This window comes from Bison bison, unplaced genomic scaffold (assembly GCF_000754665.1).
Source record: "Bison bison bison isolate TAMUID 2011002044 unplaced genomic scaffold, Bison_UMD1.0 scf7180017864366, whole genome shotgun sequence".
NCBI classification, from domain to species: Eukaryota; Metazoa; Chordata; class Mammalia; order Artiodactyla; family Bovidae; genus Bison; species Bison bison.
The window spans coordinates 920,370-931,899 of record NW_011494938.1 but is presented as its reverse complement, the minus strand read 5'-3'; the positions used below and the strand labels follow the sequence as shown (position 1 = coordinate 931,899).

General features: G+C 38.4%; 1 long non-coding RNA gene across 1 annotated transcript; it reads left to right on the top strand.

The window, feature by feature from the left end:
* Nucleotides 1–6,684: 6,684 nt before the first annotated feature.
* Nucleotides 6,685–7,231, top strand: LOC104999932. The gene is made up of 3 exons (XR_826670.1): nt 6,685–6,779; nt 6,892–6,931; nt 7,172–7,231. It is a non-coding gene; the product is annotated as an uncharacterized LOC104999932 (long non-coding RNA).
* The last annotated feature ends 4,299 nt before the right edge of the window (nt 7,232–11,530 follow it).

Sequence of the window (11,530 nt, the reverse complement as noted above, 5' to 3'; positions counted from 1 at the left end):
TTCTTCTAAGTCCAAAGTCAGTGTTTCTTCTCTCTTGCTCCTAGTCAGATTCAGACTTCTAAGCTTCAGAATCCTCATATGTAAAATGAGGGATCTAGACACATTCTCACCCACTTTTAAGAATCTATAAAATGAAACAGCACATGAGATGGTCTTTTTGATATACTGCCAGGATGCTTATTGAAGAAAGTTGCTAAATTAAATTAGAATATACTCATGATCAAAGTGAACAAACAAAAAAATTGCAATTATTTTTAACTATATAAAAAAGCTGTATAAATCAACTTTATTTCAATTAAAAAAATAAAAGATGCTGTAAAATTGGTAAAAAAAATAATTTAACCATATGTTGTTTGCAAGAAAGAAATAAAAATAAGATCCCTTGAAGGGGGGCATGGCAACTCTGTCTAGTATTCTTGCCTGAAGAATCCCAGAGGAGCCTGGTGGGCTACAAACCATAGGCTCACAAAGAGTCAGACATGACTGAAGCGACGTAGCAAGCATTCACGAGCGCGCATACACACACACACACACACACAGACAATTAAAAAAAAACTTTTTGAAGGTTTTTACTGATGTGTTCATGGGCTTCCCAGATGGCTCAGTGGTAAAGAATCTGCCTATCAAGCAGGAGATGTGGTTCTGTCCCTGGGTTGGGAAGATTTCCTGGAGAAGGATCAACCCCATCCAGTTTTTTTCTTGCCTGGGAAATCCCATGGACAGAGGAGCCTAGAGGGCTACAGTCCCTGGGGTTGCAAAGAGACAGGCATGACTTAGAGACTGAAAAATAACAACATGCTTAATCCCAGATGAGTTAACAAGATGGTAGCCCCACTTTGTAAAAAGTACTATGACTACATTACCAAACACACTTTTCAACTGATACCCATCTATCTGAGAACCACTGAAGAAAAGAGAAAGCAGTGAAATGAAGTCTTGATAAAGTTGAATGATGAGAGACTGGGGATGGGTACAAGTGAGGAATTCATATTAACTTTCATGTCGTTGGCTCTGATGGCCATTTCTGTCATTGGCTAAGAGGAGAGATTTTTGGCTCTGCATCTTTATTATTGGAATGAAAGTCCACTGTACTCATCTCATTTTATCAGTGTCTGTCACCTGCAAAGTCTATCCCAGTTGATTAGTGAAAAGTTGGGGTTAGAATAGCTCCCTACATGACAGAAGAGATAATGTTAGAACTTAGATTTTCTAATTTCTAGTCCATGATACAGTCTCATAAATCACAGGTGATAATTTATATGCATCTTATACTATATATATATTTATATATATTTCCCTCTATGTATATTGTTGCTCCACTGTCAGCTTAATTTAACCATGAAAGTTTCATGCTAAACTCACTGTAGTGATTTTTAATTTTGATAGTCTAAATATTTGCCCATTTGTTGCCAAATCTTTCATGATTCAAGAAGTTTAGTATTAGCACCCAAACTCTGGATAGTATTAAATGTTCCTCATATGATTTTAAAGAGGTACCACATACACACTGCTGCTAAGTCGCTTCAGTCGTGTCCAACTCTGTGCGACCCCATAGACGGCGGCCCACCAGGCTCCCCCGTCCCTGGGATTCTCCAGGCAAGAACACTGGAGTGGGTTGCCATTTCCTTCTCCAATGCATGAAAGTGAAAAGTGAAAGTGAAGTCGCTTAGTTGTGTCCGACCCTCAGCGACCCCATGGACTGCAGCCTACCAGGCTCCTCCGTCCATGGGATTTTCCAGGCAAGAGTACTGAAGTGGGGTGCCATTGCCTTCTCCAACATACACACTAGCATAGTATTAATATTTGCTGATTTTTAATGGTACTATTGAAATTTTTAAAAAAGTGTTACAGATTTAATACTAACTTGATATCTTTTTTAATGCCTGGAGGATGGTAGCATTCTCTGCAATGTGTATTTTAATATTAAGTATAAGGGACTTCCCTGGTGGTTTGGTTTTTAAAACTCTTGGGTTCCAGTGCAGGGGCCATAGATTTGATCCCTGGTCAGGGAACTATCCCACATGCCATGTGGCACAGCCAAAATGTGTGTGTGTGTGTGTGTAAAAAACTGGGCAGTATACGGGGGCAGGAAGGTCCAAAAAATGCAATGGTCTGTTTTGTTATTATTCCTATACTTAATTTTACAGAAAATAAAGGGAAATAGATGGAGAAACAGTGGAAACAGTGTCAGACTTTATTTTTCTGGGCTCCAAAATCACTGCAGATGGTGACTGCAGCCATGAAATTAAAAGACGCTTACTCCTTGGAAGGAAAGTTATGACCAACCTAGATAGCATATTCAAAAGCAGAGATGTTACTTTGCCAAGAAAGGTCCATCTAGTCAAGGCTATGGTTTTGCCAGTGGTCATGTATGGATGTGAGAGTTGGACTGTGAAGAAGGCTGAGCACAGAAGAACTGATGCTTTTGAATTGTGGTGTTGGAGAAGACTCTTGAGAGTCCCTTGGACTGTAAGGAGATCCAACCAGTCCATTCTGAAGGAGATCAGCCCTGGGATTTCTTTGGAAGAAATGATGCTAAAGCTGAAACTCCAGTACTGTGGCCACCTTATGCGAAGAGTTGACTCATTGGAAAAGACTCTGATGCTGGGAGGGATTGGGGGCAGGAGGAGAAGGGGACGACAGAGGATGAGATGGCTGGATGGCATCACTGACTCAATGGACGTGAGTCTGAGTGAACTCCGGGAGTTGGTGACGGACAGGGAGGCCTGGCGTGCTGTGATTCATGGGGTCGAAGAGAGTCAGACACGACTGAGCGACTGATCTGATCTGATCTGAAATATATTTTTAGTGAAATTATTAAAATGTCCCTCCATTTGTCAAAATGAGAAACAAGCTGGAATAGTAGAAAGGACTTGGGCATGGGTCCAGACACCGATACCCAGTGGTGGGGCCTTGGTCTAATCACTTACTGCTCTCTGTGTGTAAGTTTCCTCAGCTTTAAGATGATGGGAATGACTAGTCTCTAAAAATCCCTTCTAGTTCTACAATTCTGGGATTCTAGATTTTATCCACTGAGCATCTGCATAGTGTTTAATAGAAATGTGGTTTAATCTGGGAACATCTGTTACCGTCTATAACGTATTTTGCCAAGTCCTTGACCTTAATTTTACCATGGACATCAGATGCTCCTTCCCAGAGTTTACTCTGCATTTTATCAAATGGACATCAGTTATACTTGTGTCTGGAATAGTATCAACATGATTCAAAAAAAATATGCCAGGTTTGTTAACATTACCATTAAGTGACTTTTAAATTAAGGTTGTCCATACTATCAGTGATACAGTTCAGTGCTATTTTACTATTAGAAATTACATAAACTTCTCATTTACATTTTTATCCTCATAGTATTTATTGCAAAATAAAAGTACTTTTGTTCAAGGCATAATACTTTTTCTAAATAAACACGGATTCAAAAAGAGTTCTGTGACCTACATATTAACTTATTAATTGAATAAATATACTGCTGTTCCATTTCTTCTAATAAGCAATATTCCCTCACTAGTAATTTTAACTCTATCATTAGTGTAGAAACTTGCTTCTTTCTACTGGAAGTTTTGTTTTTATGATTTTTCTAGCTTTAAGAAGTATGTAGTTTGGGCCATAGAATTCCCCCAATTTTAATTTACTTGAAATCAAGGAGATGGAATAATTTTTTTTCTATCTTTGCTTTTACTATTTGCTAAGAATATAGCTCATTAGAAGAAAAAGTGCATCTTTCCATGGTTAATTATTAAGCCAGTGCAAATCTTTGATTCCAAGGGGAATAAAGGATAATAAAAAAAGAAGCAAACAAATAACCTAATAGACCCAGTACACTTCACTGCTACACTTTGAGTCTCTGTTTTCCAATGAGCAGATGATGGTGGGCAATGGATGGTATAGTGATTGCTTTGTGAAATGTACTGAAAATTATTTGAGATAACAACAGGCAGCTCTTGACCCATAGTTATAGTTATTGAGAAATGCCCATTATTTCATGATTAATTTAATATGCAGAATAAAGTTACACATAAGAGGGTTCCCTATGGCCCTGCTATTTTATGACTGCATGTTAGAAACACATTCATTTTGTTTTGTCTTGTGCTTTCTCCTTTATAGTGAGACACACAAATGTCATTAAGCATTTTGGGCTCCCAGGACTGTCTTCTTTCCTTTTGCTTCTGGTACTGTATTGTTGGTCATCATTGGGTGTATGTTTTCAGCAGCTGGGGATCAAGTGTTGATTTTCTCTCCCAGTATATTAATAATTTAGACTTTTCAAAGAAGCTTTCTATAGTAGCCTTTTTAATTAGCCTTGTTTCTATTTTTTCTTAGAAACCCTTGATTTCTCCATAAAGAAAACTTAAAAATGTCATCAAACATGTATCCTTACAAAAAAAATAGACAATATTTTGCAAAATAAATGCTAGCAAGCATAATGGAAGTCTGTATCACCTTTCTCTGATTCCTCTTCCACACTCTATCATTGTCTTCACCAATTCCTTCATCCCAGCTCATGTCTGGCCTCAGCCTGTCTGTACTGAGTGCCTCTCTCAGCCACCTGGGGTCTTCTACTCCCCCAGAGTTGTGTCTGCTGTGCTGGTGCTTCAAGAATCCAGGTATCTCAGAGAGTGAGGTTGAGGCAATAGACAGAGGCAAGGGGAGTAAATATATCCATTTGTGTTGTACTTTTCAAAAGTAAAAAAAAAAAAAAAAATCCTTCTAATGATGAAGTGACAGTGTTAGTCGCTCAGTTGTGTCTGACTCTTTGTGACCCCAGGGACTCTAGCCCACCAGGCTCCTCTTCATGGAATTCTCCAGGCAAGAATATTGAAGTGGGTAGCCACTCCCTTCTCCAGGGGATCCCCAGGGGATCTCCAGGCAATCCAACCCAGGGATTGAATCCCAGTCTCCCACAATGCAGGCAGATTCTTCACCATCTGAGCCACCTCCTATTGGCTTATTAGATCACTTTGTGGTCTGGATGGGGCAGGAACTACCATCTCCATGGTAAAGACACCTAAGACTCGTAAGGGTTAAATGACCGCATAAGGTCATGCAGGTTGGAAGGATTCCAAGTTAGTTTTAGCTCGTATCTTCTGAATGCAGCTTCAGGATTCTTTCCACTACTTCATGCCAACAATCTATTTTGGGAATACTATCAGTGATGTCTGAACTTGTCTTTGGGAAATCCCGTCATTCACTCAGGCAGTTTGTGAGGTGCTTTGGTTATGGAAAAAAAAAAAGAGAGAAATCTTAAAACTTTGCTATGATGACAACTAAGAATGTTAACAGCCTATTAAAATAAGACATAAGGATTTAGGAAGGTATGTATAACCACACTATATGACCTGAAAAGCAGAGTGATTAATATTGCTGAAAGTTTCCACTATGGAAAACATGAGTTGAATAAAAGCAGTGGACAGGTCATCAGCTCATTCTGTTTCTGAGATAGGTAAGTTTTCTTCCATGAATGCAGGATAAAAGGATGAGATTGTCACTGCTTTTCATTCCACACAAATTGCATAGTACCAGTTGTGGAAGACAAGGTGCTAAAATGCCTTGAGAAGTGCAATGAAAGAGGTAAGATTTTGGACTTTGGATCAATGATCCAATGAGTTTAGATTCAGGGGGATTTGTAGGGTTGTGGCTAAAATTAAATGAAATAAGAAAAAAAGTTGTTACACAGTGCATTGAACATGTGCTAAAAACAATTTAGTAAATTGTTTCCATGCTGTCAGTTGAATGAGTCTGTTGGCCTGAAACAGACTGCCAGATATTTCTCCAGCAAAGATGGGCTTATTGAGGATCAGCAGAGAACTGCAATTTGAGATCTGCAACCATAGCAGTTCCCTTAGGGCAAAGGAAGGAGAATACTTTTTTAGAGAGAAGGGCTTTAGTAAACAGAGTCCATGGCTTTTCATTGGTTGAGTCCTTGCTGGGAAAAAAGAGGAGACTTTATTCTTCCTGTTGGACTCTGCTATCATCACACAGAGTGTGAGCTTCCCCTCCTGGTTTCTCAACTCTATTTAATTGAAATTTTTGTTTATTAATTTCTTACAAGGTCAAAGAATTCAGAAAATGCTTCTGGATTTGGGGGTGGGGGATAAAAGACCCTGATGCTGGGGAAGACTGAAGATAGGAAGAGAAGGGGATGACAGAGGATGAGATGGCAGGATGGCATCACCATTCAATGGACACGAGTTTGAGCAAACTCCAGGAGATGGTGAAGGACAAGGAAGCCTGGCATGCTGCCGTCCATGGGGTCACGAAGAGTCAGACATGACTTAGTGACTGAAAACCAACAAAAGCTTAATTGTTCACAACAGTCAAAATTAGTTATTTTACCAATAAATATGCTGGCAACATATTGGAAAATTTTTCTTTAAATTTTCCTTTGTATAAGTAGTTCTAAGCCATAGACTACATTGTAATTATTTAAGAGGTAAGGCAAGCAACAAACAAAATATCAAGGCATACTTCAGACCAATTAAATCTGAATTTCTAAGGATGGGTCAGGAGATATATATATTTAAGCTGACCAGGTGATTCTAGGGCTTCCCTTGCAGCTCAGCTGGTAAAAAATCCACCTGCAATGCTGGAGACCCTGCTTCAATTCCTGGTTTGGGAGGATCCCTTGAAGAATGGAATCGATACCCACTCCAGTATTTTGGCCCAGAGAAGTCCATAGATTGTATATCCACGCTGTTGCAGAGTCCGGCGTGACTAAGCGACTTTCACTTTCAGGTGATTCTAACCCATGGCCGTAGTTGAGAAATGTAAGTTTGTTAGGTAATTTAATCACAGAGTCTCTTTTGATGACCACGATTGATGTGTGTCTATTTCAGGGTCAGTGATAAAGCCCTTCTTTTTCTTCTCATAATCCCTCAGTTTCCTGAAGACACATCAGCCTGCAATGTCCCTTGAAATGGTAAGTGACCTGGAAAAGTAATTGGAGATCTGGTCTGAGCTGAAGCCTTGCAGCTGAGAGGAGGAAACAAATGTAGAAGCTTCTCAGTGTTTGACTGCAAGTCGCCATGACTGTGACTTTTTTCTTGTCTCTCTGAATCCTTTCCTTCCTGCCTTTTCTCATTATTTATCTTATTACTCTGTGTCTTTTAAGTTTCTTGTTTGTGTTCCTTAATTTTTTTCTTTCACTTTCTCTTCTCAGAGAGAACATACTTGCTTCAGTGTAAGAAAAGTGAGTGGACATACATCTGTTGTAATGCCGGCAAGTTCTACCAGCTTCACTTTGATTTTTTGCTCCATAAGCAGTTTGGGATGGCTTAGATTTTTTTTTTTTTATTACTAGATTACCACAGTAATACAACTTAGCTCTTGTATTAATGTTATGTGTCAGGAATACTTATCCAATGTTAATTGGTTAAATCTTAATGGTTATCCAATGTGTTGGTGTATGGTTATTCAATGTAATCTCTTAATATCATTTTACTTCTGTAGAATCAGTAGTAATGTCCTCATCTTCAGTCCTCATTTTAGTATTTGTTCTCTTTTTACTTAGTTCAGATGCTGCTGCTGCTAAGTCGCTTCAGTCGTGTCTGACTCTGTGCGACCCCATAGACGGAAGCCCACCAGGCTCCCCCATCCTTGGGATTCTCCAGGTGAGAACACTGGAGTGCCTTGCCATTTTCTTCTCCAATGCATGAAAATGAAAAGTGAAAGTGAAGTCGCTCAGTCATGTCTGACTCTTAGCGACCCCATGGACTGCAGCCTACCAGGCTCTTCCATCCATGGGATTTTCCAGGCAAGAGTACTGGAGTGGGGTGCCATTGCCTTCTCCGAGTTAAGTATTTGTCAATTTTGTTGGTCTTTTCAAAGAACCAACTTTAAGTTTCAATAATTTCCTCTATTATTTTCTGTTCTTTACTTCATTGATTTCTACTCCTTCACTATCTCTGCTCTAACTTTCATTACTTCCTTTGTTCTGCAGTGGGGTTTAGTTTATTCTTTTGTATCTGGTTCCCTAAGTTGTAAAATTAGGTTTTTGACTTGAGACCTTTCTTGTTTTTTTTAAGTGTAAACACTTTTAGCTATAAACTTCCCCATTAAGCACTGCTTTTGCTATGTCCTTTAAGTTTTGGCAAATTGTATTTTCATTTTCATTCATCTCTAAATATTTTCTAATTTCACTTATAAGTTTTCCTTTGACCCACTGCCTCTTTAATGTGTTGCTGAATTTCCAAAAATTGTGAAATTTCCAGATTTACCTCTTATTGATTTCTGTCTTCCATTCTGGTCAGAAAAGATATTTTATGTGAACTCTATCTTTCATATCTATTGATACTTTAATTTTAATGTGTTAGTCTCTTAAAACATGCAGAAAACAAAAAGTGTTGTTACAATTTCACAGTTGTTACAATAATGCAAGCTTTTATACTTGCCCTTATTTTCTCTTATTGCAATCTTAATTTTGCCCTATAGTTTTGAGTTACTATCTAGTGTCCCATCATTTCACTCTGCAGGTGTTCGCTTGAGCCTTACTTGTGGGTTGGATCTAGTGGTAGCAGAGTCCCCAACTTCTCTTTTATCTGGGAATATCTTAAAGTCTCTCTTAATTTGAGAAAGTCTTTAATAGCTGACTCCCAGAAAGAGAAAAAGAGAATGAAATGGGGGGAGGGCAGTGGGCCTTTAAATCCCCTGGAGAATCACTTCCTCTAGAGGGGGAGAGCTGCCAGAAATGGGAGGAAGTGAAACAAAAGTAGCCACCATCACTTTGTCTATACATCTGTATGACCAGAAACAGCAATCAACAGTCAGAACACAGATCCCCAGTGACTGGAGGACAAGGTTTGTTTTTCCCAGCCTGGTTCCCAGAAGCTGTGTGCAAGCTGCTCTAGGAACACGTGCGTGGCTGCCTGAGTGGGAGATGAGTAGCTACTACTGTACCAAGAGCTGAAATAGACTGCAGTAAACCACAGTTTACCGTCCATGCCTTCTCCTGGGTCTTGCATGCCTTCAATAGACTCTAGAATTTCAAAATAGTCACACCAGACAGATTTGGCCAGGGTTGCTGTCTATATGGGGAGACAGATTCCTGGTACTTCTTATTCTGCCATTCTTCCCAGAATGCCATGAATGGCTAATTTTTTATCATCTCGATGAGAACCATTTTCTATTAATTAACTCAGCTTTCTAAAACATTATTAATCTGGAATCCCAAGGAAGAAAACTTTTCAAGAAAGATTTCTGATCATCTTAAAAGGCTTTCTTCAACCTTCATTGTCCAAAGTAAAGTACATTTTGGAGAACAAATTTCACAATAGATCTTTAGCTTTTCCCCTGCAATACAATCTGTTCAAATTCAATACTCATATGCAAGCATTATGCACTATAGTTGGTCACAAATAGCTTTAAATCACATTTACTTCCTTTAATGTTTATGTTTATGTCAATATCAGCGTCTAAGTGATACAGTTCTTCATCTCTTTACGTCAACAATAAAACTCAATATCAATTCCAGACACCTCTTGATTCTTCCAGCTCATGTTGAGGCTGTACATGAAAGGGGAATATATTTTTATTTCAATAGAGAGTTTTACTAAGTTTGCAACTCCATTTTTCAATCCACATTGAATGAAACATCTATGCACTTAATAGTTCATTTATTCATATATAGTATCAGTTCTTTTTACCATTAGAACTTTATAAGTTTTCAGCACAGTCTAGTGATTCTGATTTGAGAGAAAACTTTAATCAATTACTAATTGACTGGTTAGGTAAAAGTTAATATGTTAGTTTCTGGGAATACAACAGTAAGTTAGTCATAGATTCTTTTCTTAAGAAGCCTTCAGATTATTGGGTGGAAGATGTTGGATCAGAGGGAAAAGACATACATAATCAATTATATTTAAGCATAGTAAGTGCAGTAGTAGAAAGTACGGAAGGGGTGGATAACAAATACTGCTTGGAGGAGTCATAAAAGGACATTACAGAGATGAAACCCAATCTCAGCCTTGATAATTAGGAGTTTACTAGGCAAAGTAGATGGGGACAGTAAAATAAGTGAACAGCATTGCAATGACATATTGGCATGTTCGAAGATGTGAAATTCAAATGGAAAAATCAGGGTTTTTATAAGAGAAAAGCAATCAGGGTAGATTTTGAAAAATTTACTAAAAGCCAGATTTTGAAGGGTTTTATATTCTGAACCAAAGACACTGGACTCAATTCTGTGGACAATAGAACAGTAAAGGGAATTTTAAAATGGGAGAGTGATTTGTGAATATTTGTTTATCAAGAAGTAGAACTGACTCATTTGAAAAGACCCTGATGCTGGGATAGATTGAAGGAGGGAGGAGAAGGGGACGACAGAGGATGAGATGGCTGGATGGCATCACCGACTCCATGGACATGAGTTTGAGTAAACTCCGGGAGTTGGTGACGGACAGGGAGGCCTGGTGTGCTGCAGTCCATGGGGTCACAATGAGTTGGACACGACTGAGCGACTGAACTGAATTGAACTGAATTTCTAATAGTACACAGAGGATTAATTAGTAGCTAGTAGCAGACCCAAGAAAGAAATGTCCTCAGCCTTGGAAAGAAGATAGAGAAGAGGATTAATACTTGAGAGACTTTCATGAAATATAATTGAATGAATTTGCCATTGGTTTGCTTTACATTTTGAATGGGTTTGCTTAGGAGAAAGTTAACTTTGAAGTATATGAGGTCACTAGAGGTAACTAACTGGTCACTATACATTCAGGCATGGAGTTTGAGAGAGAGTTGAAATAATGTGGATGTATGAGCTAAAGCAGAAAGTTCAAATGGAAAGTTAAGTTATCCAAGGGCAAAGCTCTAATGGTAGGTTTCCATTCCAGACATTAGCTAGGTGTTATCTTTAGTAGACTCTCCTTGTTCAGAGTTTAGTAGGATTTCTGCAGGGGTGACTGAATGAATTATCTTTTGACATCATATTTTATATCCCTTTTGACTTTCTGAAAAAGAATAATCCAAATTGAGAGTATATATTTATATATTATACTCTTATTTTAAAAAAGAGTAATGAATTAGCACAGCAACAATATTTCTTAATAATGATAAAATTGCTTAATTATTAAAAAATATTCACTAGAAGAGAGGTAAAATGGTAGAGATTATATTAACAGTCCTTTAAAGTAAGAATAATTCATAATCTCACATTACAGGTGAAGTACATGAAGCTTGGAGAGTTTAATAACTGGGATTCAAACTCAGGTTCCAAAGCTCTAGATCCCATGCTCTAAACCAGTGGTTTTAAAGTATTACTGATGCCTAGATCCATCTCCAGAGAGTTTTACTTAATTGCCTCAAATGAGGCTCAGGCATTGGTCCTAAAAGCTCCCTTGGCAATTCTAATTGCAGCCAGAGATACACACCAGTGCTTTAAACTTTGTCACTTCATTGCCTCCTTTTTGGAAGATAGTACCACATTGCACTAGTATCTGAATGGCTCCTCCTGGAGTTCAACCTACCTAGTGCCCTGTGGAGTTGTACAGAGTAGCAGCTGTGCTTCAATACACATCCACCCTCT